Source organism: Leucoraja erinacea, chromosome 3 (assembly GCF_028641065.1).
Source record: "Leucoraja erinacea ecotype New England chromosome 3, Leri_hhj_1, whole genome shotgun sequence".
In the NCBI taxonomy this organism is placed as follows: domain Eukaryota; kingdom Metazoa; phylum Chordata; class Chondrichthyes; order Rajiformes; family Rajidae; genus Leucoraja; species Leucoraja erinaceus.
This window is the reverse complement of record NC_073379.1, coordinates 35,917,698-35,945,318: the sequence shown is the minus strand read 5'-3', so window position 1 is coordinate 35,945,318 and position 27,621 is coordinate 35,917,698. Positions and strand designations below refer to the sequence as shown.

The window sequence follows — 27,621 nt, the reverse complement described above, 5'->3', positions numbered from 1 at the left end:
CCTGTTCACTCTCGTTCTATGTTATCCCATTTTACACTAGGGGGACCATTAATCAATTAGCCAACTTTGGGATGTGGGAGGAAACTGGAACACCCAGAGAATACCTATACGGGAGAATGTGCAAACTCAACACACACAGCACCCGAGATCTGATTGAACTCTTGTCTTTGTCACTGTGACAATAGCAGCTCAACCAGCTGTGCCACTGTGTCACCAGGAGTGGGGATCATCAACAAAGCAAGAACATTGTTCACACTTTGTGTTAGGACCCCAAATGTTTTTAATTGAATTGGAAGATACAGCAGTGAAACAGGTCCTTCAATCCATTGAGTCTACACCGATCATCGGTCACCGGCCGAGCACCGGAAATTGGAGGAACAGCACCTCATATTCCGTTTGGGGAGTCTGCATCCCGGGGGCATGAACATCGAATTCTCCCAATTTTGTTAGTCCTTGCTGTTTCCTCCCCTTCCTCAGCCCCCCTGCTGTCTCCTCCCATCCCCCAGCCTTCGGGCTCCTCCTCCTTTTCCCTTTCTTGTCCCCGCCCACCCCCGTCCCCGATCAGTCTGAAGAAGGGTTTCGGCCCGAAACGTTGCCTATTTCCTTCGCTCCATAGATGCTGCTGCACCCGCTGAGTTTTTCCAGCTTTTTTGTGTAAAGCAAGAACATTGTTGATTAGTAATTGCTGTTCAACTGGATTGCCCGAGGGACACACTTAAAGTAATTAGAAGCCAAACACATTGCTGTGGGTGTGAAATTATCCAGTAGGACATTATTGAACTACAGTGTATGGGTTTTTACAAGAGGCCAGTAATTCTGTTGTTACCACAATTAAGAGTGACCTTCCATTCCAAACTTTTAATTTACTAAATCTAAATATCCCTGCTGTCTTGATAGGATATAGAAACATAGAAACATAGAAGATTAGAAAATAGGTGCAGGAGTAGGCCATTCGGCCCTTCGAGCCTGCACCAACATTCAATATGATCATGGCTGTCATCTAACTCGGTATCCCATACCTGCCTTCTCTCCATACCCCCTGATCCCCTTAGCCACAAGGGCCACATCTGACTCCCTCTTAAATATAGCCAATGAACTGGCCTCAACTACCTTCTGTGGTAGAGAATTCCACAGATTCACCACTCTCTGTGTGAAAAAAATATGAATCCTTATCTACAAATCAACATTCCAGACTCTGGATTATTAATCTAGCAACGTAAATTGCTGCACTGCTGGAATATTGCTGTGTGAATTAATGGTACATTTTCCATTTGTCACAAAGTGCACTGATTTCTTACCTGTTGCAAATGGAATCAGAGCATTTCCCCACTGAAGAATGAGCAATTCATCATGAATTGGAATCACTTGGAATGTAGAAGATAAAACATGTCACAAATTCCCTTTGACTGTCCCAACTTTCAATGAACATATAAAAAAGACAATTAAATACAAAAATATGCAGCATCAATCACATACCTTTTAAGATTGTCCAATGCAAATTACAGGGAATAAATTACTTTAATGGAAGTGTAATTTCCTTATAATATGAGAAACTGGGCAACTGCTTTCTGCACACCAAGTTCCCATAAGCAGGAATATGGTCCACAACCAAAGTTTTTTTTTCTGTTCTACTTCTGGATCCCACTTTCAATTATCATGATTTTATTTCATTCTTATTTTACCTATAATTCGTTCTGAAATCCGCAAACTAAAAGATTTTTAAGTGCTGCATTTTTATGCTGAGTGCGTGAATCAAAAAAGCTCGTACTTGCTTCGCTAAGATGTCAGAGAATTATAGAATTCACACAAGTACTATGAGGAAATAACTCAATTGCCAGTAATTTAGTGAGAGTCACTTGGTGACACGAGAGCATTGGATTAACGATGCCCTTCCTCATACCAACAATGAGTGCCATGTGACATCAGGGCCATTTAAAAAGAAAAAATGTATTAATGCAGTCTCAGGGGATCTCAAAGTACTTTACAGCCAACAAGTGTCTTTTTTGAAATCTGATCCTAATTTGTAATATAAGAAAACACCTCGTCATTATTCAAATGAACAGCTACATGATCATGACCAAATAATCTAGCTTTCTTTTAGCGATAGGGATTTATGGGCATGTCCCACTTGGGCGATTTTTTCGGAGACTGTCGGCGACTGTCATAGTCGTTGCAGGTCGGCGACTGGACCCCCCTAGGACAATGTCTATGACAATGCCTACAACAACCTACCAACTAGTTGACGGCAAGCTACTGACAACTGGCGACCCATTAGGACGTCCACCTACGACCACACCTATGTCCGCCCGCGACAAGCTATGACAAGGTACGACCCTGTCGGCGACAACTGAAGACAACTTAAGACAATTCAATCACTGGTACCTGTCGCTAGTTGACGCAGTAAGTAGTCACCAATGAAATTCACCTAAGTCATCTTGGCGACAACCTACATCATCCTGGCGACAGCACCTACGTCCGACTATGATCGTTGGCGTCAAGCCCACAGCCGCCGACTGTTGACGAAAAGTTTTGAGCATTTCAAAATCCAGCTGCAACCAGAAAAAAGACACGACTCTTTGGGTGACTGAGGGAACCATACAGGTGACACCCCAGCCACCATGTAGCGACAGCCTAGTTGTCTGTAGTTGCCTAAAAAATTGCCTAAGTGGGACAGGCCCATAGGTTCTATATTTTGCCATTACTATGTGGAGAGATCCCCAGTTATTTAATGACCATGTTACCTAAACACAACCTTGAGCATCAATGGTTCTAGCACGCAATGGACATCCAAACAATTCTGCAGCTCAATAAACGTCTTGTTCCAGAAATCTCCTCATTAAAACAGATTCAGGCAACTCATTGCTTCAAACAGTGAAATATCACAGAGCTTAGGTGATAAAAAAACAAAATGACACAAATGCAAAGCATGCTTATTGGCATCTGAAAGGAATCATGGAGGTCGGTGCTTTGAGCATGATGAGTTCTGACGACAAACACTGCCCAAAGTGCTTTCGCTTTCAAGTGCTGATCCATTGTGACTGTAATCTGTTTTAATAGCAGACTTTCTATCTACCTCTGGAGCACTTGAAAGGGCTCCACTATATTTTATTCCTGCAGTCTGCTGGATAACGTACAATGTGGGAGATTAACAGCTATAAAGGAATGCGTAAGTACAAAGCACCATGATAGTTAATTACTATGAGAAGAGCGAATGCCTGAATTCTGCTGAATGTGCAGAACAGAGTGGAAGCAAAATTAAAATAAATGGATATAGATGTAACAAATGCTAATACTGGTTGGAACAGATAAGAGGACTGCTCATCTGAGACACACATGCACATATTTTATGTATATCATATTCTTTCGTGAGATGTTGATGTTGTAAACAAGATCAGCATTTTTCTTTCAAAAATATATGAATAAAATATACAATTATGCAAAGGGAGGATTGTATTGTCTTCACTCACAGCACCAAACTATATTTACATTATGTCAATCTGGCAACTATTTCCCATTCCATGAGCTAAACATTTGAGGGCCTGGCCCTAAACTGTGTTTGTTTCCCATGGAACCATTGTTGTGCTTGCACCATACATTAGCCGTTCACCTTGCAATATGCCCCAGTTTGCCGTAGTCATTTACAGACACAGCCCTTGAATGGAAGTTCAGTTGGTTTTGGACAGGCCAAAGTGCATCCTGGGAACAGTTCATAGAGCAAATGGCGTTGCAGTTGCTTGAACCAAATCCGGAAGGTTATTATTTATTGACCATCCTAAAATGACCTTGGTGACATACAGTATAATCTATTTGAACCACTTCATGGTGAAGACACTCTTTATGCTTTTAGCTCAGGGCTTTCAGGATTTTGCTCCAATGATAATGGAAGAATATATTTCCTATTGGGGATAGTAAACGAGTTAGAGAAGAATCTTAAGATAATGGATTTCATAATAAGGGATAACATGAACCAATCACGATACAGACTGGAGATCATTTTCACCTCGGATATTGTTGTAAAATAGCCAATACCAGAATATATCTGTAAAAATGCGACAGAATTAATTTTGTGTGTCATGACCCAAATCAAATTTCTTCCCTCGTTTGTGAAATACAAAATATCCTCACAAGTGCATGAAAATATCAGCCATGATCACATTGAATGGCAGTGCTGGCTCAAAGGGCCAAATGGCCTACTCCTGCATCTATTGTCTATTATCTAGAAATTGTTCGTGGGGGTTGTAAACTCAGTCTCCATTTTTCAATCATTTAAGCCGAAAGCATCAGCTTATTGGCTGTCAACATTGTTTAACATTTGTACATTTGTGAATATCTCTGGCAGAAGCAAACAAAACTCAATCAATTCCATTTATGAAAATAAAATGAATATTTAAACGAAACATGTTGAGAACACTTAAAAGTTAAATATATTTAAGGTAACACAATTAATACAAGATAATGTAAATTAATTGAAGTCACCTCTCTTCCCCATAGCTTCATGGATGACACTAGTGGGCCGAATATCTAATAATGATGAGCCAGGGTACAGGAAGAAGATTGAGAACAACATAACCTGGTGTCCAGCCAAAAACCTTTCTCTCATTGTCAGCGAGACAAAGGAGAATGTGATCGATTTCATGGAGGATGATATGTTGTATGCGACAGGTGAAAGGTGAGGACGACAGGGAATTAGAACTCGTCTGTATCCCGTAGTTCCGCTCTTGCTGCCCCTTTTCCCCTGTCATAACAGGGACAAAGCCCCCTTAGTCCTCACTTTTCTCCCCATCAGCCGTCACAAACAACGCATCATCCTCCAACCTTTTTGCCACCTCCAACATTATGTATAGTCTTTCCACTGACTGGATAGCATGCAACAAAAAAGCTTCTGAATCTCGGTGCATGTCGCAATAAACTAAACTAAACTAAACTAAACTAAACTAAACTATTCCTCACCTTTTCAACTGAAAACATCAGCAGGTTTGAGCTGGCACGGGTTTAGCAGGTAGATTTATTTGCTTCTGTTGAACATGATGGAGAGTCACAGGTTGGAACAGATTTGGAATGCTAACAATGAGGCTATTTCTGAAGGAGAGTTTTAAATTTCTACTCTGTTACAAGGGAACATGCTGGCAGTTTCATATAGAAATGCTGGAATTTTACATGAATATCTTGGCCCTTATATCAAAGAGGTCCATTGATGTAGCAGTTAGTGGCTCCTACACACCTCCAGTGATACAGGGGTTGATACCAACCTTTGTTACTGTCCGTATGAAGTTTGCACATTCTCCCTGTGACTGCACGGTTTCCCCTAAATACTTTAATTTTACTTCGGAGTCACGTGAGTGACTTCGTGAAGAACCCCGCTTCCACGCATGCGTGTCATATCGCTACACGCATTGCAACGAGTCACACAGAGGGGAACGGCGTTCCCCAAGCGGGAGAATTTGAAAGTCGGGAACAGCAGGTAAGAGACTCTGCGTTTTCCCTCTTTTACTACTTACTTTTAGGTGGCTGCGGAAAGCCGGCGGGGAGACCCGTGGAGGGCGAGCAGCCAGCAGCAGCAACAGCACGAGTTCCCTGGAGGGGAACAACCTGAGCCCGACTTTGCTCCCGCACCGGCAAAATTCACCTCTCGGCCGGGCGGGAAGCAAAGTAAAGAGGTCCCGTATGCCAGTCTCAAGCGAGACTGACTTGGGACCAGTCGGTAGCAGCCAGCACAGAGGCTGCGGGACAGACAGCTCGGACCAGCGGTACCGGGGCTCGAAACGCTCAGCGAGTGCAGCGGCACTTATGGAGTCGGAACGGGATGTCCGGGCTGAAAACCTTCTTCACAAGGTAAGGGCCAGGGGATCCATAGGAACAGCCGGGGTTACCGGCTGCGGAACTGCCGCGAAGGACCAGGCCCGTGAACACCGGGGTTTGGTCCAAGCGGCTCCAACCCGCAACGGAGGGAACGACGGTCACCAGCGGGAGAAGGAAAGTCGGGAACAGCAGGTAAGAGACCCTGCGTTTCCTTCAACTTACCTTCTAGGTGCAGACATGGACCGGGTCCATGTAAGCTGCAGAAGGCCGGCGGGAGAACCGCGGAGGAGCGACAGCAGCAGCAGCAGCAGCGGCAGTCGGCAGCAGCAGCAGTGGCAGCCGGCAGCTGCAGGAGCACGGGCAGCTGCAGGAGTTGCGGGGAGCTGCAGGAGTTGTGGGCAGCTGCAGGAGTACGGGCAGCAGCAGTGACACTGACAGCTGCAGGAGCGCAGGTTGCGGCAGGAGCTGGCAACGGCAGGAGCTGTAACGGCAGGAGCTGGCAACGGCAGGAGCAGCATGGGCACATCGATTCCTGGAGGAGGAAAACACCTGTGCCCAACTTCGCTCCAACACGGTGAGAAAATTCATTTTCAGCAGCAAAGGACTTGGCAGTTGACTGGCTGCAATCTACTACAAGGGACCAGTATGTGAGTGACCAGGTGTAGTATCTGTTCTTATCAGTTTAATATCTGATACGTCCCTTATCTAGGGACCATATATTAAATAAAATCTATAATAGCTGTTATCATCAGTTTTAATGTCTTATATGTTCCTTAGCTAAGGACCATATAAGTAGGAGTGCCCAGAATTGAGGGCATTAGAGTGGGGTTGACCGGCTGCAACGACCGCAAGGGACCAGTACCGTCAGTACGGGGGTGGGTCCCACGGGTCTAAGATAAAGGAGCAGCCAGGAGCGCTGAGAGCGTTGGAGCCGGGTTAAAGGAATAGATGGAATCAGCTGTGCCAGTTATCCTCCACACCGGCCATATCCACTCCACGGAAGGAAGGACAAAGCTGGAGAAGGAGGACCGTGGAACAGGGGGCAGCCAGCAGCAGCCAGCGGCACTTGGATCAACCGTAGTGGGATCAGCGGTGCCCGATGTCGGCCCCGCACCGGCCAGCTCCATGCGGCCGAGCGGTAGGCTAGACACAAATCAAACAAGGTAGTGGACTGAGAAGGGTCCGACTTTGCTTAAAACCGCCGGCAACCAGCGCCCGAGAGGGCTGGAGCGGGAAGAAGCGGTGTATGGAGCCTTGCTCCAACGTGATAACCCACAGCAGTACCTCTTTGAGGGCTGCACAATGCTTCTACCCCATCAGAGGGGAGCACTGTGGGTCAGTTCTGGGTTGACTTGCAAGAGGGGTCCGCAGAACAAAAGACAAGTGGGCAGCAGTTAAGCCCCACATGGGTACCCCGTGCGGGACCCTAGAGATCTCTAACTATAAAAAAGAGTAGGCAGGACCCTGATGGGCCAGAGCCTGGTAATACAGCATCCCATGATCCTAACACAGCAGGGACTCTGCTGGACATGGTGGCTGATTACTTTAACCAAGTCAAACATGGGTAGACTTGGATCCAGGATGGCAATAGTATTACTATATGTCTGGCCACAAACGCCAACAGGGAAAAAATTTACAGACACTGGCCAGACATCTGCCACCTGGCAACGGTGAGGCATTACAGGTGCCCAGTGTAAACCAATGCATTTGGCAGCATATGGGGACGAACATCAGGAACCAGGACCTCAAGATCCAGAGAACCTTAAAGGGATTGACGGAAGGCATCATAGAATACACTCGCACCCTGGACTAAATGTAGGTAACCAAAGACCATCTAGACGCACTAGCTCTGTTTAGTAATATGCAATATGATCTGAACTACACATGGAAGGCGGCCATTCAGCCAGCACTGGGACCCCAAAAAATGCTACCATTTGCAAACAAAGAACCGTGAGTGGACAAAGCCAAGACACTGGGGCTCATCAAGGCCAGCGCAAGGGCCTATTTTGGAGCATGATACCGGCCACAGGCAACGCCATAAATAATGTGGCTCATACCAGTGGCAGTGCTAGAAATCAATAACCCGCAGGATCCTTTTTTAGGGTATGGCCAGGGCGGCCACCCTGGAAGATGCGGGAACCTCAACCTCCCACACAACCCCGAACAAGAGATATCAAACCAGAACCTCCTTTGTCAAATAAACCAAGGAAATAACACAACCACCGGTAACCATGGAGGTAGGTGGGTGGGGTTTTCTTCTGTTCAAAATAGGGACCTATGATGGTAGGGGAGGTTACAACACTACAGTTATGTATGGTATATAATCACTACAGATTCATATAATCTCAGCAGTATTCAGGGTTATCTGATAAGATTTACTCATTCCAATAACCACAGTACAACATACACCAGAAGGGCATTTTGTCCTTACATAAACCAAACAATCTAAAACCCACATGGTCTACAAAAATTGTACACAAAAGATGTGATTGAGCATACTTTTCATGGAACATTAGAATTGTATCAAACATATTTATTAAAAATAAATAGAGTAGGGTTGCAGGATTATCATTGATTTTAACCCTAAACACATTTGTTCTAGATATTCATTTTAAGATGGATACTCTTTTTTCTTGATAAGACTTGGTGTCAGCTGCGGGTTTTCTATATGGCAGGCATTGACTCAAAAGAGGAACTTTGGCAATAGAGCTTACAATAGGGGCAATCATTAGCTCCAATATTATTTACTAAAATTCTAAAACCAGCTTGGCATTGTTATGTAACAAAGCCATAGGGTGATGTTTTTCCCCCGTTCGGCCCCATCAATGGGGTACTAGGGATAATTCAACTACACTCGGCATCTGGAATTCTCAGAGTTCCGACTGACCTTCTAAATCATGGTATTCGGTCATACAGGGGATGGTTTAGAACCATGTTCCCTATTGAACATAGCCAAAAAATTATTAATTTTCCAGTGACTGGAGGCTGTCATCCATGCCATAAGACTATGGATTATGGATTTATAGAGGCTAAAGACCCACTGCACGGCATTGGGCTGTCAGACAGGACGATGAATCTCATCTCATCTGTACTAAGACTGTCAACATGGAAGCAGTACCTTTGGACATCAAGAAATGGGGCATATACTGCTTGGACAACAACCTCGACCAACAGGCCAAGAACATTCTGGCCGTATTGGAATTTTAACAAGCCTCCATTATGATAATCGATGGAGCTACAGTGCCATCAATAGTGCCACAAGTGCACTCTCCAATTACCTATCACAAGGAACGGAGCGGCACGCGGTGGGAACGCACCCCTGGTAAGAAAACCAGGTACTCCGAAATCTGGGACGTGGGTGTCGTTTCTCAACATGCTGAGGAGCTTGTAGCTCATAACAGCGTTGTCACTTCAGTAACAGACCAGGAAGATGGTTATGCTCATGGTGTTATTTACCGCACAACAAGTCCAGCCATTAAGCAAACTGAGCCTGGACTCCCTGATCATCTCACCGAGAAACTGGTGTTGTCATACAGGATTTAATAAAAGAAAACAGATCAGGTTTCCTCAGGTCAAGTGTTTGAATTTATGGTACACCCATATGGCAAACGACGGTGTATAGCAAGACACATCTAACAATATATGGAATATACTAAGAACATTCGAGGTCAGAAAATGGAGTTGTTTATCTCTTAAAAGAAACCGCATGAAAGGGTCACGACTCAAACTATATTAGGTGGCTCAAATAGGTCCTAAAAATGACACTAATGTTTTAACTCTCATTCCACCAGGGCTGCAGCAACATCCGCAGCAAAAATTTGTACAGGTACCCACAGACCAAATCCTCAGAATGGCAGGATGGTCATTCAAAAAGGGTTTTTCCACAGGTTTTTATAATAAACCAGTTAAATTTTGGAGCCATCATTTGTATTAAGAAGACATTTTATGTCCAACAAAATAATTGCCCGAAAGGTTACAGGGCTATGATTCTCAAATTTTAAAAAATGTTATATAATTTTTTTCATTATACCACACAACTCTTTGTATAATTGTGTTTTAAAATTACTAATGATGCTCTCTCCCAATACCCAAGGCAGTTGTGAAGCATGGACTCGTTCCACAGCATGAGGTCACAGAGCTTTGAAATCTTCACAAAGTCACTCACGTGACTCCGAAGTAAAATAGTAAGATTAAACGAGAACTTACCAGTTTGAAGTTTGATCTGTATTTTATGAGGAGTTACGATGAGGGATTTCGTGCCCTCCGCTCCCACCCTCTTATGATCATATCAAAAACTGGTATCTCTTTGATAATCTTACTATGTTAGATCATTATAGGTTCCTGTGACCTCACACCGCTGCTTTGAAGAATGACACGCATGCGTGGAAGCGGGGTTCTTCACGAAATCCCTCATCGTAACTCCTCATAAAATACAGATCAAACTTCAAACTGGTAAGTTCTCGTTTAATCTTACTATTTTCTTCCACATCTCATAGACATGCTAGTAATTGGCTTCTGTTAATAGGCATGTTAGAGGGAGCACTTTACAGGATTACAAGAAACTCCTGCATGGAAAGAAGATGGGGAATGAGACTGAGGCAATTGCCCTGCTGGGAGTCAATGTTGACATAATGGTAGGTCTCCTTTTGTGACAAGATAAATAAGTTAATCTAGGTAGGTCTTGAGAAAGAGAAAGTAAGAGAGACATGGATGATTAAGGAAGGAATTTCAGTGTTTAAGGTCCAGGCAGCTGGATACATAATGGCAATCAGGATTTGTGGCAGGAGCCAAAAGTGGAGAGATCTCAGAGCGTTCTGGAGTAACATTACAGAATTGCTTTCTGAATTATGTATTTTCAACTTCCAACTCTGTAATTCCATTAAATAAAATACTTTCAAATGCATTCAGTGCAACTTATTATATTGGATGCTGAAAAATAATTTTAGATTACCCCCGTGGAAACAATGCTGTGAATTTAAACAGGCGCCTACTCATTGGCTAAATTGCAAAGCAACATATAGAATTATTATTTTGCAAGAGTAAATGATAAACCATTGCTTCTAAAAAGGGATGGTCAACAGGACAACGCTATCATTAAATATCGACTGCATTGCATTTCTAATATAAACTTTAAATGTCAAGGTTAATTATCTTGCTTGTTTCAGTAAGATACTGCATCAGGGATATCTATTCAGGGAAAAATGAAATAGTAATAGCCCAGTCCCAATATACACGTTCATTCAAGTGCTCTCCTGAGTTTAAAAAAAATCGAATTCGTGGTAAGCACGTAGAATGAACGTAGCGGGTACGTTGCAGCACGGGGACGTCTCTTAGCGGCTCGTAACGCTAACGGCAAGTACTCAGGAAACGCGGTAAGCTCGGGAAGACTCGTGAAGATTTTTCAACATGTTGAAAAATGTCTACGAGAGCCCCAAATACTTACGAGCGGCCATTACCGTAAATTTCCGAGTTCACGCAGGTCAGGGCGATCTCGAGAGAACTCTTGAATGAACTCGTACAGTGGGACAGGGCTTTAACAATTAGGGCCTAACTTTTACGATACAAGACGATATGATAAGATAAAACTTTATTCATCCCTGGAGGGAAATTGGTCATAATACAAATGGTACACAAAAACTTGAAATTAACAGTGAAAACAAAAAGAAAAAGACAAGCAACTGTTGTCTGGCTGCCGTGTGCACAGCACCTTCACTGGAACAAACAAAGGACAGACTTATCCCCTGGGCAGAGGATTCTAAACTACAGTATCCTCCCCTCTCCCCAATACTGAGTCCAACTTTGTTCTCCCACCGTCCCTCACAGTGGTCCCTCCACGCTGGTCCCCCATGCTGGGTCTCGATTGTTTTCCCCTCCCCCCCTCATGCTCATCGACCGCGAGGCCCCATCACCACTCCTGTTGCCGCCGATACCCCACTGCCGCCAAGGCTCCCACTGCCGCTGAGGCCCCACTGCAACTGAGGCTCCTGTTGTTGCCGAGGCCCATGTTTCTGCCAAGACTGCCGCCACCGCCTGGGCCCCACTGCTGCCATCGAGGCTCCCATCACCACCGCCGCTGAGGCTCCTTCGGCCCAGACGGGTCTTGACGCCCGGTTTCACCGCAATACCCTGTGAGGCCTGTGGGGCGAGTCGGGCATACGGGGGCGTGCTCCGGTCTTCAGTCGTCGTTCTGATCAGTACCCGGATGTGGCGCCGACAGACAAGAAGCCGAAGCAAGGAGGTCGAAGCCAAAGAACGGAATGGAAATGAGGCCGAAACGCCAACAAACCAAAAGAGTCTGAAGACGAAACGCCTACGAACCGAAAGGATGGGACACCTAAATGCAAACTAACCGAAAGGGCACGACGCCTAAATCCCAAGGAACTAAAAAGCTGCGTCACCTAAAAGCGAACTTACCAAATGGCCGCTCAGTTGAAATGCCACTTAACCGAAAGGCGACATCGCCTACAAGCCAAAGGACCGACTGCCGCTCAACAGAAAAGTCCAATAATGGACTTGACGTTGCCGGGGGGCGAGACTTGTCAGCGATTGGTCCAGACCCCCCGCATCCATCACATCACTGTGAAGGCATGACATTGTCTCAAACCTCCGCTCCACCCGACCCGCAGCCCGCGGAGGGTGGCCGTGGGAGAGTGGGGGCTGTCCCGAGCGATGCACACCTTCGGCCGCTTTCAACTTGGTGCTTGGGTTCAGATTGCCCAGTCACCTATGGCTTGGGTGGGAAAATAACGGATGGGAAGAGAGAGGAGGAGATAGAGAAGTGGAGAGAGAGGAGGAGAGAGAGAAGAGGGGAGAGAGAGGAGAGAGGAGAGAAGGGGGAGAGAGAGAAGGGAGGAGAGAGGAGGGGAAGAGAAAGGAGGAGAGAGGGAAGAGTGGAGAGAGTGGAGGAGAGAGAAGGGAGAGAGAGAGAGAGAAGGGGGAGATGGGAGCATGGGGTTCATTTTCCCACATAGCCTCAGAGGGCGGTGGAGGCCGGTCCTCTGGATACTTTCAAGAGAGAGCTTCATAGGACTCTTAAAGATAGCGGAGTCAGGGGATATGGCGAGAAGGCAGGAACGGGGTACTCATTGTGGATCATCAACCATAATCACATTCAATGGTGGTGCTGGCTCGAAGGGCCGAATGCACCTATTGTATATTGTCTATTGTCTATTGATCCTTTGCAGTGAAAGAATCTTGGCAACATCAGTGTAAGTGCAGCACAATTTCTACATTAGAACAGGTGAATTATGGCCTTTTATTTAAAAATATGGTATCTGTCTCTACTTCTGTGCCCTTGAATGTGAAGCAACAAAAGAGATGTGCAAGCATCTCACAATGAGGATTTATTTATTCAATTACTAATTAAATTATGAACCGCTTGTTATTTAAATAATAACTGCACAGTCGTTCTTTATTTGGTAACAAGTTGTAAAATCAAATTACAGGGTTCTAATGAGAAAGATAATATGGGAAAACATATTTTCAATCAAACATTTTTGTTATTATGAACAAATTGAGGAACATTTAGTTCCACAATTTTATTTTCCATTGTTAAAATTATTATTTGAAATGCAAGAGTACTTTGTACTTTGAATTGAAATAGATGACTCACCAGCAAAGTTTGGGAATCTATCTTGAAACTTTTCTGCAATTCAGAATGTAATTTACATAATATTTTTTTTCATTAAATTACTTGCTAATATTTCAACTGCCAACATAACAACATCTGCCTTCCATCATTCCTTTAATGGGTAACAATAGTCTTGCAAATGTTTTTTGCTAATTTTTATCGGCCTGATTGAGAAATTCATTCTCAGATAATAGGATAACAAATGGAAAATATTACTTGCTATAGTTACAAGCCTCTTGTTGTAGGATCACATTGGCAGGTTTGTACCTTGCATGTGCTATCAACATTAGCCATGGTTGGAGAGATTGTTATGAAGCAGCATATGTGGAGCTGCCTGATCTATCTAGTGGAAAAGCAAACTAATTGATCCCCTGTGACCTTGCACATGGGAGAGAGAGAAGAACAGTTATAGTCTTTGGTCAAAGGTGATTAGATGGTTGGGAATAACTTGACCAGGGCACATAGATGTAATTCAGTCCCTATTTTAAAGTAGCACATTTAAACCATTTTTAAAATCGTTTAATGAAATGCTGGACAATTTGCAAAGCAAGGAGATTGTGCTGGGTGGAAGAAAATGTAAAGGAGCATCTCGGGAGAGGCTAAATTGGCACAGCTGGTGTCACTGTTTCAAACTGACCTGTTTATGTAGATGCTTTTCATTGTAGATGTGGACACAAGTTTTATAATCAAAAACTCTGCAGATACATAGAGTGCTGAGAATTTCAGTATATTATAAATAATATATGTTTGGAGTATTCATGTTAAATAAATAGTTAATTACATTTTCATATATGTTTCTTCTTTTAACAATGTAACATGAAATATTGATATCCTTGTTACTTCATTACTCTGTGCTTCAGCCTAGCCTGGAAGACTTCCTAAAGTCTTCCCCTTGTGGCCTTTTTTGTTAGGTTTGATCTGGTATTGACCAGATAATTTTCAGATGGTTGTAAAGATTAAGCAGCATATATTTGTGAAAGTTCCTTGGCAATTTTGACTGTAATCACAAATGCCGATTAATTTAAATCAAATGAAAAGGAACAAATATAGTGTGCTAATTTTGTAAATAGCTCGTTCTAAGCTTCCCCCCCCAGTCTAGTTTCAGTCTAAAATCACTGAGTCAAGCACTTGCGCATTTAAATTTTATTTTGACAAAACACAATTACAGTTCAACTACTACACCTAACAACTGCGTGTTCGATCCTCGTATCTGCCTGATCAAGCCCTCTTGGCCCCGCTCAAACAGGGACACTCCAGAAGGTCACACAGTCCCAAGTATTCTCCCAGAAGATCAACATAGGACCTCGTGGCAGCGGACTTTTATAGGTCCCTGGATATCGAGGGGCCGAACCACATGGGGGTGGTCTCTTTACAATCCAATTACAGGTATTGATTAACCCCATACATGACAGGCATTTCCTTAACCCAATCATACAGTGGCTAATACATTGTATTCAAACAATGTTTCTCAGAGAAACGAACATCGAAACATTTGCCCTGATATGCTAGAAAATCAGACAAGGCTTGATATTTAATCCAATCAACATTCAGCAAAGTAAACCTTTGCAACATTATTTACAACCTGTATGTCTGGTTTGTATTCATTTCAATCCATTCTGCCACACTGGTGAGTAAGGCAATGCAGCACCTTTACCACCTCAGGCAGCTGAGGAAACTCAGAGTCTCTCTGAGGATCCTTCAGTGCTTCTTACTCAGGGGCTGTAGAAAGCATATTTTCCGGCAACATCACAATCTGGTTTGGGAACTGCTCTGCCCAGGGCAGGAAGGCTCTGCAGAGAGTAGTGCATTTGGCCAAACGCACTATGGGAACTACACTCGCCCTCCCTGCAGGACCTATACACCAGGAGGCGCAGATCCAGAGCCAGCAACAAGGACCCTTACCACCTCACAATGGACTGTTCTAGCTGCTACGGTCAGGCAAGCGCCTCCACTGTCATGCTGTGAAAACAGAGAGGATGAGACAAAGTTTCTACCCACAGGCCATCAGGACTGTAAACTCTTATCTCACCAGGGACTAACTTGCTGTACTAATTTACTGTTGTGTTGTGTCTTTTTAAAATTGCTGGGGGTTATTTTTCTAATATGTAAATTCTGATTCTGTTCTATTCTGTTCTGTAGATTTTTGCACAATTCGCAGGCATTGCCACTTTCATTTCACCGCACATCTTACATGTGCATGTGACAAATAAACTTGACTTGACTTGACTTGACTTCCATAATTTGTCAATTTTATCATAAATCCAATTAAGAATGCCAATTCTAGGGACAATTTCTTTCCACCTTGATAATAGAAGCCACTTTACCATCAAGGGTTAAACAATTTAGATCCATCGGTTAAATACATTGACTCTGATATCTCCACACCCATTCAAGTTTCTCTTTCTAATACAACAGACTTCACCTTCACCTCCATTACTTCTTCCTTAGTATTTTAGTTCAGTTTTCAGTCTAGGTGTACTCGCTTATACTAGTTTCCTTTTATCTCTAAGTAGCTCTTTCTGGATGGTTAGTATTGAATTTCCGAGGGGAACGCATACATTTTCAGTCTACCTCATCATTTTATACCACCACCTTACGTTTCCAGGGTATGTCTTAATTCCTGATATCCACTAGGATCTGTTCCTTTCTTGATAGTAACTAAATAGTCCCGTCCCATCTTCGATTATTCTCCTATGGGTGAGACAAGAGAAGAATGCCAAGTCATCAGTCAATTCTCTAACACTTTTTAAGACTATATCTATATGGCCTCTTTAAATCAATTTGTTTATCACTAAATGTTGACGCAAAGTGAGTATTTTGCCCCGAACCACAGAGGAATGTCCTTTTCAAATACAAATTTGGTTCTTTAAAGTGAAGCTTGTCCCATAGTCGTCATAGTTGTCGGTGTTGTTTCTCAAGGAATGGTTAGATATTGTTACTTTCCTTCCTTCACTGGAGTTAAAAGCTAGATGATGTTAAAGTTAGGCACTAGGGTAGATTTTCTACTACTTCTTCTTTTCCTGATGTCAGTTTCAAAGGAGTAGGGATACTGAGGAGCAGCTTTCTCTATCGGTTGGCCTTCCCAGATTTGTCTTCAAGGGACAGGACAGTATAATTTCCTCCTGCTTGTTGATTCCTGTTTCTGGGGAGCTACATTACCTTTGATGTCTTCCGCCCGTTCTCAAGGGGTCTATATATTCTTAGCCTCGCTCCCCAGGTAGTATGTTGTCAATTATACTGTCCTATAGGTACAAACTCAGTAACAAGTTAGTATAATAGTTCCTTTCCCCACTCCCTGACATCCTGCACAATAAGTTTGTTTCTTCTCTCCCTAGTGCCATTCTTTCTCACACCAGCTACTATGTTCCTTTTCTTACTATCTTTATTGCCCCATGATTTTTCTTCCATTCTGCTATATTCTGTATTCTCGCTGGGCACTCCTTGCTCCAATTACCTAATTGTGTACAGATGTGACAAATTCCTTGATTTACAATGTTCTTTAGTCAAAGAGGTTTTCTTGGGCAGTTATAAGATTGTTTACAATTTTCGTTTATGTACATTCAATTTGTTCATTCTGGTAAATTACTTGAGAGGGTTCTTGAGTAGGGGTCATGTCTCCATGCCCACAATTCTTGGACGGGTTGGTAAGTCAGGACTGAAAAAATGGGTTAGCTTGACTGAACGGTGTGTGGCTTCTTGGTTCCTGACATTCATGCCATCTCTCTCTCTGTTCTCTTGGGTCCCAGTAGTCTCTTGAATTAAAGGACCTCCCATAATTCCTGGGATCTCGGATGTATCTATATTCTCTAGGATCTCTAATTTCTTCGTAATCCTGGAAATCCCTTCTTTGACCTGTCTCTCTCACTCACTCCCTTGTTGGACAGGCCCGACTCCAATGTCCCAACCCCCCACAAGTGTAGCATTGATATTAAATTGGGAGTGTAGTTGTGATAATTATCTGAGTAATCTGGAACCCTAATTTCTCGCAATCCATAATTTTCTGGTACTCTGGGAATCCATGGTTCAGAGATAGATCTTGGGATATTATCCTATACGTTCACTTCCTACCCTCCTTCCAATAGTGGCTCACAGCTCTGGCCATTTGACTGGCTCGGTTCTCAGACCAGTTCCTGTTATCAGTCTTAATCAAGTCCGCTACTTTAGTGGGGGGACAATTCAATAAGATAGCACAATACTGAGGGGATCTTGAAAACAAGTCTAGAAATTCGCCTGCTCCTTCACCCTTTTCTGGTTTTATTTCCAGAATTCATTTAAAATCGCTTGGTGTCTGAAACGTTTTTGCAAGGGGCGTTAAAACAATCTCTTCTCTTACACTGTCATCCATTGCTACATTTGCCAAGGCTTCATAAGTTGGGTGTCCTAGGGCTACTAGAAATTTGGTATTTTCAGCTGATATGCAAGAAAACCAGACAAGGCTCAATACTTAATCCAATCACCATTAAGTAAAGTAAAGATTTGCAACATTAATTACAAGGAATTACAAGGTGTTTGTCTATTTGTATTCATCCAATCCATTCTATGCATTTTTCACCTAATTGTCAGAGTCTGCAGATGTTCCCATTCTCTTCCTGCAGCTCTGATCTGGGCTCGAGACAAACTGGCACCAGTCTGCAGCTTGTCCCATTTCTACAAAAAGCACTTTTAAATTGACCAAATGACCTAGCAGCCCAGAAGTCTTTACTCAATTTTAGGGTTCTAGCCTCTCCAATTTGGCCAGGATTAACAATTTAAAAGGGTTTGGGAAATTTTAATTATTCTGGATACAGTGGAACTGGTTGCATATGTTCGGCATGCACTACAGTTATGTGTAGAAATCTTTAAAAAGATGTTTATTCAATTTACCTAAATAACAACCTTATCTCTTCCTTTCTAGTTTAATTAGATAACTTGTCAAGGCAGATATTCATAAGAACGTGAAAACACAAGAAAGTAAGAGTCGGAGTAAGCCGTCCAGCCCTTCAATATGATTGTGGTTGATCGATGTTGGCCTCAACTCCTCTTCTGTGCCAGTTCTCCATACTCCTTTGTTCCTGCATGTATCAAATATTTATCCAAGCTCACTGTAAACACTTCTAATATCTCGACTGACTGCTGAGGCAAAAGATCCCAGAGATACACCACCATCTGCGACATGAAATGTATACATATCTCAGTTTTAAATGGCCTGACCCTTATTTTGTAGTTGTATCCCTTCCTTTGAGATACGAGGGGGAATAAATCCCAACATGCACCCCATTAAGCCCCATTTAAGATTTTGTGCATTTGAATAAGGTTACCTCTCACATTCTAAACTCCAAGGATTACAAGCACAAACTATTTAGTCTGTTTTAAACATTTTCCAATTGATATCCTTTGATCTCTAATTTAAATTGCTATGAAAATGCAGGGTGACTTGGACAGGTTGAGGGAGTGGGCTGATGCATGACAGATTAAGTTTAATGCAGATAAATGTGAAGTTACCCACTTTGGTAGCAAAAACAGGAAGGCAGATTACTATCTAAATGGCGTTGTTGGGAAAAGGAGAAGAACAATGGGATCTGGGGGTCCTTGTTCATCAGTTATTGAAAGTAAGCATGCAGGTACAGCAGGCAGTGAATAAAGCGAAGGACATGTTGGCCTTCAAAACAAGAGGAGTCGCATATAGGAGCAAAGAGGTCCTTCTGCAGTTGTACAGAGCCCTAGTGAGACCACACCTGGAGTATTGTATGCAGTTTTGGGCCCCAAATTTGAGGCAGGACATTCTTGCTATTGAGGGAGTGCAGCGTAGGTTTACAAGGTTAATTCCCAGGATGGCGGGACTGTCATATGCTGAGAGAATGGAGCGGCTGGGCTTGTACACTCTGGAGTTTAGAATGATGAGAGGGGATCTCATTGAAACGTATAAGATTGTTAAGGGTTTGGACACGGTAGAGGCAGGAAACATGTTCCCGATGTTGGGGGAGTCCAGAACCAGGGGCCACAGTTTAAGAATAAGGAGTAAGCCATTTAGAATGCAGACGAGGAAACACTTTTTCTCACAGAGAGTGGTGAGTCTGTAGAATTATCTGCCTGTGGAGGCAGAGGGCGGTGGAGGCAGGTTCTCTGGATGCTTTCAAAAGAGAGCTAGATAGGGCTCTTAAAGATAGCACAGTCAGGGGATATTGGGAGAAGGCAGGAATGGGGTACTGATTGGGGATGATCAGCCATGATCACATTGAATGGTGGTGCTGGCTTGAAGGGCCGAATGGTCTACTCCTGCACCTATTGTCTACTGCCTATTGTCTATTGTTTAAATACTAATTTGGTGCTCCAAGAGACAAAACAATGATATTCTCCCCCTCTGTGATTCCGCCAGGTCTCCGACTATGTGAACCCGTTTTAACCCAGACTCGCTACCACAGCCACATGCGAATTTTTGTGCAGCTTACAACCCAGTGGTATGAATATTGATTTCTCTAGCTTCAAGTAACCCCTGCATTCCCTCTCTCTCCATCCTTCCCCCACCCAAGTCACACCAACTTCTCGTTCTCACCCAACAAATAGCTAACAATGACCTATTTCCTTTATCATCGTTACTTTTTTACATATCTTTCATTCATTGTTCTATATCTCTCTACATCATCGTCTATATCTCTTGTTTCCTTGTCTCATGACTTTCAGTCTGAAGAAGGGTCTCGACCCGAAACGTCACACATTCCTTCTCTCCAAAGATGCTGCCTGTTCTGCTGAGTTAGTCCAGCGTTATGTGTCTATCTTCTCCAATCACCAGAAATGCCCCAAAATTGGTATGTTTAGAAATATACTTTTATTTGTAGTACTAAATTGACTCTGAGATGTCAGCTGTCTGCTGCATTCCTTCTGTAGTCCATTCACTGTGATTACTTCTCGTGCCTTTAAAGATAATGATTGTCAAGGGAGAAGAATGTAATTTTTAGTGCAATCATTTGCATGTTACCAATGAACTGGCATAATCCTGTGGCATTATCTGTTCAGTCCACCTATTTTACTAATTTGATTCAAAAACTATTTCTAAAATATCATTTTTGATTGGTACTTTTATATTGAGTACACCAACCACATTCTTTAGCATTTAACCACCATGACATATTTTAGTCAATGTAATATATCCAATCAAAATGCAAATTAGTAATTAATTCCAGTATTCAGTCAATTGTTTTACTAAGTACAAAGTGAATTGGTTAACTGCCATTGCAGGAATCCTTATTTTGGCTTTTGGCATTGCCTAAATATTAACTGGACTCTGCATAATGCCAACCGTGGCTTAGCCGTCAGGTGCTTGAACCTGAGAGTTTTTGAGTCCCACACCTAAGAAAAAGTAGCAAAGATGACATCCCAGGAGTATTGAGAGAGCACTGTACTGTTAAATGTACTCTCATTAGGATGAGTTGGTATACTTAATGTCCTGTCAGCATTTGGAAGCAAAAAATTTGCACAGAACTCTATTGAGGAAAATATGACCCTGGTAATAATTATGTCTCCACATGGAAGTGTTAATGATCTACTTATAATTATACTGCTGCCCATGGGAGCTCGCACTCAGCAGACTGGCTGTTGTGCTTCCTTGTTAACAATTGCGTCTGCAACTCAAGTGTCCGTACACCTGCAGGGACAAATTCAGCTCTAACTCTATCTATAAGTTTGCAGATGAAACACCACAGTCCTGGGCCTGATCACGAACAGTGATGAGACGGAATACAAGAAGGAGATAGAGAACCTAGCGACATGGTCAGACACAAAATGTTGGAGTTAGCTCTGTGGGTCAGGCAGCATCTCTGGAAAAAATTGATTGAAAATTCGTTTTTTTCTGGTGAAAACAGATTGAACAAGAGTCCCGACCCAAAATGGGACCTATTCCTTATCTATCTCCAGAGATGCTGCCTCTGCGGGACCGGCTGTGTTACTCCAGCATTTTTTGTCTATCTTTGGTATAAACTAGCATCAGCAGGTCCTTTTTATTACATTAGTAACATGGTGTCACGTCAATAATCTCTCCCTCAATGTCAGCAAGGCAAAGGCACTAGTTATTGACTTAGGAAAGCCAAAGTCATTAATGGAGTACATGCACTAATCAGCATCAACGGTATCAATGTGGAAATGGCTGAGTGTCATATTCCTTGGCATTAACATTACTAAGGATCTGTTGCGGACCGGCCACATCGATGTCATGTCCCAGAAGACACAACAATGCTTCTTAAGCATACTTAAGACGGAAATGAGATGAGAAAAACAGCTAAACTGGAGATAGCCCTGGCAGATAATATTAAGGAAAATCAAAAGAGATTTTACATTTAGGGAAAGAGGATGACTAAGAAGAGTATAGTGCTCTTTAGAAATCGAAGCAGATATCTCTGTGTGGAGCTGAACGAGATGTGCAATCTCCTTAATGAGTGGGTAGACACAAAATGCTGGAGTGACTCAGCGGGACAGACAGCATCTCTGAAGAGAAGGAATGGGTAACGTATCTAGTCGAGACCCTCCTTAATGAATGGATCTCCTATGTGTTTGCTGTGGAATAAGATGTGTAGACTGGGGAACTTGGGAAAGTTAATGGAAGTGTCTTGAGGACAGTCAGTTTTACTGTCAAGGAGGTGCTGAATGTCTTAAGGTATATGGAGGTGGATAAATCTCCCAGGCATGATCAGATATATCCCAGGACACTGTAGGAAGCTAGAGAAGAAATTGTCGACTGAGATATGTGAATCATCATTAGTTATGGGTGAGGTGCTGAAAGACTGAAGGGTGGCTAATGCTGTGCCTCCATTTAAGGGCTATAAGGAAAAGCCTATGAACTATAGGCCAGTGAGCATAACATCTGTGATAGGCTAATTACAGGTGAATATACTGAGGGATAAGATATATATGCATTTGGATAGATGGGATGATTATGAATAGACAGGATGGTTTTGTACGTGGGAGATCATGCCTCACAAATCTGATTGAGTTTTTTGAGGAAGTAACTAAAAAGGTTGATGACAAACCCATAGGTGGTGTCTATATGGACTTCAGCATGGCATCTGATAGGTTCCACGTGGTAGGCTAATCTGGACGTTTAGATCACATGGGGTCCAGGGAGAGTTAGCTGACTGGATAGAGAATTGGATTGATGGAAGGAAGCAGAGAGTGTTAGTGAAAGGTTGCCTATCGGACTGGAAGTCTGAAACTAGTGTTGTACCTCAGGGATTGGTTCTGGCCCCGTTTCTGTTTGCAGTTTATATCAATGATTTGGATGAGAATGTACAAAGCATGATTAGCAAGTCTGGGGTCTACGTTCCTTCTTCTCCGTGTTCCCATCCAGCAGAAGGTACAGAAGGTTAAAAGCAAGCCCCGCCATACTCGGGAACAGCATCTTCTCTTCTGTTATTAGACTCCTGAATGGTCCTTCCATAAGCTAGGGTACTGTCCAATGTACCTCTCGCCCGTCGATCTGGATGTTAGAATGAATGTCACCATGGTATCTGAGTGTAATATTTAAGCATGGACTTGAAACGAAGACAGGTAGTGTGTGTCCTGAATTACATCATTAAACACTGAATATAGTTGGAGGAAATCTGTCAGAAAGTATCCTTCAACTTCAACTCCCCCTCCCATTCCCAATCTGACCTCTCCGTCCTGGGTCTCCTCCATTGCCAGTGAGCAACACCGGAAATTGGAGGAACAGCACCTCGTATTCCGCCTGGGCAGCTTGTATCCTGATGGCATGAATGTTGAATTCTCCCAATTTTGCTAGCCCTTGCTGTCTCCTCCCCCTCCTTAACCCTTGAGCTGTCTCCTCCCATCCCCCCGCACTCGGGCTCCTCCTCCTTCCTTCCCCCCTCCCACCCCCCCATCAGTCTGAAGAAGGGTTTCGGCTCGAAACGTTGCCTATTTTCTTCGCTCCATAGATGCTGCTGCACCCGCTGAGTTTCTCCAGCATTTTTGTGTACCTCTGATCTTCCAGCATCTGCAGTTCCTTCTTGAACAGAATGTATCCTACTATTACTTTAAGTAATTGAGCATAAAGCCCTGGATCAAGTCTTTATTCCCTCAATTTTCTTTGACTCACAGCTGGATTAGGGGTTTCCATCACTGAAACAAGGCTCACCATGGCCAAGGGATGAAAACGGATGTTAATGAGCCGGTGCTCATAAGAAATATCTGGGGAAGGAAAGGATTTAGCACATACTCTTTGAACTAATTGATCACTATTGTGATTTAAATGAATGCACAGCACAGAAAGCTGTTTGCTTACCCTTCAAACACTGATTAGATTCAATGCTCCTGGAGCCAACTTTACATTCCACCACATCCACTAAATGTGTGATTAACAGTCACAGTTACAAGATATGTGATTAACCGTTACAACATGCCTCAGAGACCTTCCATCTATCCCATTCTTGATTTCTGTACTTTTATCTTTGCTGTTTTTACTTACATATGGGGAAAAGTAAAGCACAATGAAGAACAGGCTAAGATGTTTTTCCAAATCCAGCCATTTTCTCTCCCTTTCCTTTCATTGCCAGGATAATGCGGATAACTGGAGATTTGTGTGAAGTTCACAACTGACTTTTTCAGTAAATTATGAAGTAAGTGCAAACACTCTTACTCTGAGAGAGGGCAGTTAATTTATAAAGACCATTCTTCCCCCGCAGCAGTTGGATGAAGGTTAGCTAATCGATCTTGACATTATTGATTGAGGGATAAATGTTAGTCTGGATACCGGAGATGTATCTCCGCTTTTCTTTCAAGCCGGGCCACAGGACATCACAGAACCACCAGAGAGAGCAGACATTTAACGTCTTATCTGAAAACAACACCCTGGAGAAGTGTGACAAAAATGTGACATTCCTTCAGCATGAAGCCTTTTGTCAGCCGAAGGTTTGGCATTTAAGTCTCTGGAGTTGAATTCTTCCACGTCAATTAGAAAGTATGGGTTCAAGTATTCTGTCAAAGATACATTTTATGATGATGATTTCTGTCCACACTTTTGGGTTAGGTCAACAAAGGCCGCACTGTCACCGCTTTTAGCGGTGTCTGTATGGAGTGTGCGCTTTCTCCCTGTGATTGCGTTATCTCCCCCACAAGTGCAAGTTGATAGATTAAACAACTTCTATAAATGGTCTCTTGTGTAGGTGAGTGGTAGAATTAATGGGAATATGGGGAGATCAGGTTTCAGAGAATGCTAGTAGGGGAATGGAATTGCTCTGTAAGGTATGTTATGTTGTAAGGACGTAAGGAAATATAGAACTCACAACCAGGATTGAATTTTTTTGGGCATACATTTTGTTAAAAAAGTTGTTCTTGAAATCGATTTATAAGTTGACAAAAAAAATCAACCTAGATCATCAGACCTGTCCATAGAATCAATTGTTCCTCATTGAAGCTTATCAGAAATATTGACTAAGACCGACAGCTGTAAGATGTGGAAGAAACCGACCCTTTAACCCTTTAATGTATGAAAGAAAGGTCTTTGAGGACATGTTATTGTATGTTATTCAATGAGGGATCTATGTGAGACACCTTGTATTCATTTACAACATGTAAATATTGCTCTAACTGTCAATAAGAAGATGCCCTAGTGAAATGTCTTCAAGTCAAGTCAAGTTTATTCATCACATACACATACGAGATGTGCAGTGAAATGAAAAGTGGCAATGCTCGCAGACTTTGCATGGTAAATGGTAGGGAATTGAAGAATGCAGGTGAACAGAGGGATCTGGGAATAACTGCACAGTTCCCTGAAAGTGGAATCTCATGTAGATAGGGTGGTAAAGAAAGCTTTTGGTGTGCTGGCCTTTATAAATCAGAGCATTGAGTATAGAAGTTGGGATGTAATGTTAAAATTGTATAAGGCATTGGTGAGGCCAATTCTGGATTATGGTGTACAATTTTGGTCACCTAATTATAGGAAGGATGTCAACAAAATAGAGAGAGTACAGAGGAGATTTACTAGAATGTTGCCTGGGTTTCAGCAACTAAGTTACAGAGAAAGGTTGAACAAGTTAGGGCTTTATTCTTTGGAGCGCAGAAGGTTAAGGGGGACTTGATAGAGGTTTTTAAAATGATGAGAGGGATAGACAGAGTTGACGTGGAAAAGCTTTTCCCACTGAGAGTAGGGAAGATTCAAACAAGGAGACATGACATGAGAATTAAGGGACTGAAGTTTAGGGGTAACATGAGGGGGAACTTTTTTACTCAGAGAGTGGTAGCTGTGTGGAATGAGCTTCCAGTGAAGGTGGTGGAGGCAGGTTCGTTTTTATCATTTAAAAATAAATTGGATAGTTATATGGATGGGAAGGGAATGGAGGGTTATGGTCTGAGCACAGGTATATGGGACTAGGGGAGATTATGTGTTCGGCACGGACTAGATGGCCTGTTTCCGTGCTGTAATTGTTATATGGTTATATGCTTATATGGTTTGTGCAAAAAGACAAACAAACAAACAACCAAACAAACTACAAACAGAATGTAACAGAATCACATATTCTTTTTCATATTAAATATTGTGGGTGGAAGGAAAAAGGGAAAAAAACAGCAATTTAAAAAAAAATCAGTAGAGTGGTACAGTAAAGTTAGTCCCTGGTGAGATAGGAGTTTACAGTCCTAATGGCCTCTGGGAAGAAGCTTCTTCTCATGCTGTCCATGTGGTGAAGGAATTCCCATTGCATTTTCTGGAGGGAAATGACAGAATTTTAACTCAACTATGATGAAGGAACAGAAATATGTTTCCGCATGAGGATGATGTTGGCTTATTTCAGATGAGGAGCCACACAAATATACTCACCACTTTCTCACGTAAACTTAAAAAGATCCCATGGCAATATTTGTTATAAAGAACAGATATTATCCCTGGTATCCTGGCCAATATGTATGCCTCAGTCTATGTCCCTGATGTAGATGATTGGGTCATTATCAATTTGCGGAATACAACTTGGCTGTTATGTTCCCTATATCACAACAGTGAATATATTTTAACATTATTTAATTACTTGCAAACACTTTAGGATATCCTGTGGGCACTAAAGAGGTAGTATATCTTTTTTTTAATTGTGATGTTTCTGGTTGAGATTGTCAATTTTGTTGAATTATAGAACTTTTGTGTTATGGGCTCAGGTCCAGGAAGAATATGGTTGAGTGCTAATCTTATTTTCAACAGGAAATTTATGACCAATAGAGAGCATCGTGTTCAGTCAATCCATGCTCTATTCAAGCAAATGTTTCTTGGTCCATTCATGCATGGGAGTGGGCAACAAAATCGAAGCCAACATTTATTACTATATCAAATATTCTTCTGGGGGTGATAATCGTGAGCAGCCATCTTGAACTTTGTGTCTACTTGGTTGAGATTTTCAGAAGTTTAACCCAACTACCATGCAGGAAAGTGAGGCATTTCCAAGTCAAAGTGGCATGCAACTTGGGGAGAATCGAGGAAATGATGTTTTTCTGATGTAGATTTGGAAGGTGCTGTCAAGAAAGGCTCAGTGAGTTGTGGTGATGCATCTTGTACCCTGTAAGTTGGTGGCAAAGAGAGCGAAGGCTCAGGGACGTGGGTGGCGAGTCAGTCAAGCATCCCACCCTTTGTGAGTTGGTTCAAGTTTCATGATTGTCATTGGCTTAGCCATGGATGGCTATGTCCCCCTATACAACAGTGCCCATCTGTGGCACCACCGTGTAATCCAAAAGGGTCATGTCATTTGTTCATAGCCTGAATAAAGGTCCTGATTCAAAATGACACCTCAAGAGAGTTCAACCCAAAACATTGCCTATCCATTCCTTCCACAGATAGTGCCTGACCTTTGAGTCCTTCCAGCACTTTGTGTTTTCGCACATTCCTTCATATAACCCATGGCCGTCTGAGGGGGGGGGGGGGGGGGGGGGGGGGGGGGGGGGGGGGGGGGTGTTGGGTGTGACAGCACCCCCCTTTTTTGTGCCCACGGCCACCCTGGGGGGTCCCTAGGGGGGGAAAAAAGTCACCAAAAAAAGAAGAAAAAAATCTGGAAAAAAAAAAGTTTCCACTTTGGAAATGGCCAGTTCTCGCTTCTCCCGTCCCCGGGCGGGAGTGGCCGAATCGGAACCCAACCGCCGTAACCCCAACTCCAGACACCGCTGCGGCGGAGCCCGCTCCCCTCGCCTCCCCCCGCCGCCGGGGCCCAAGCAATCTCCCGCCCACACCACGCCCCGCTGACCCCCCGCTG

At 43.0% G+C, this 27,621-nt stretch overlaps 1 pseudogene; it reads left to right on the top strand.

Moving 5' to 3' along the window:
- The first annotated feature begins 6,424 nt into the window (after positions 1-6,424).
- On the top strand, positions 6,425-6,596 carry LOC129695966 (U2 spliceosomal RNA; annotated as a pseudogene).
- Positions 6,597-27,621: the final 21,025 nt, after the last annotated feature.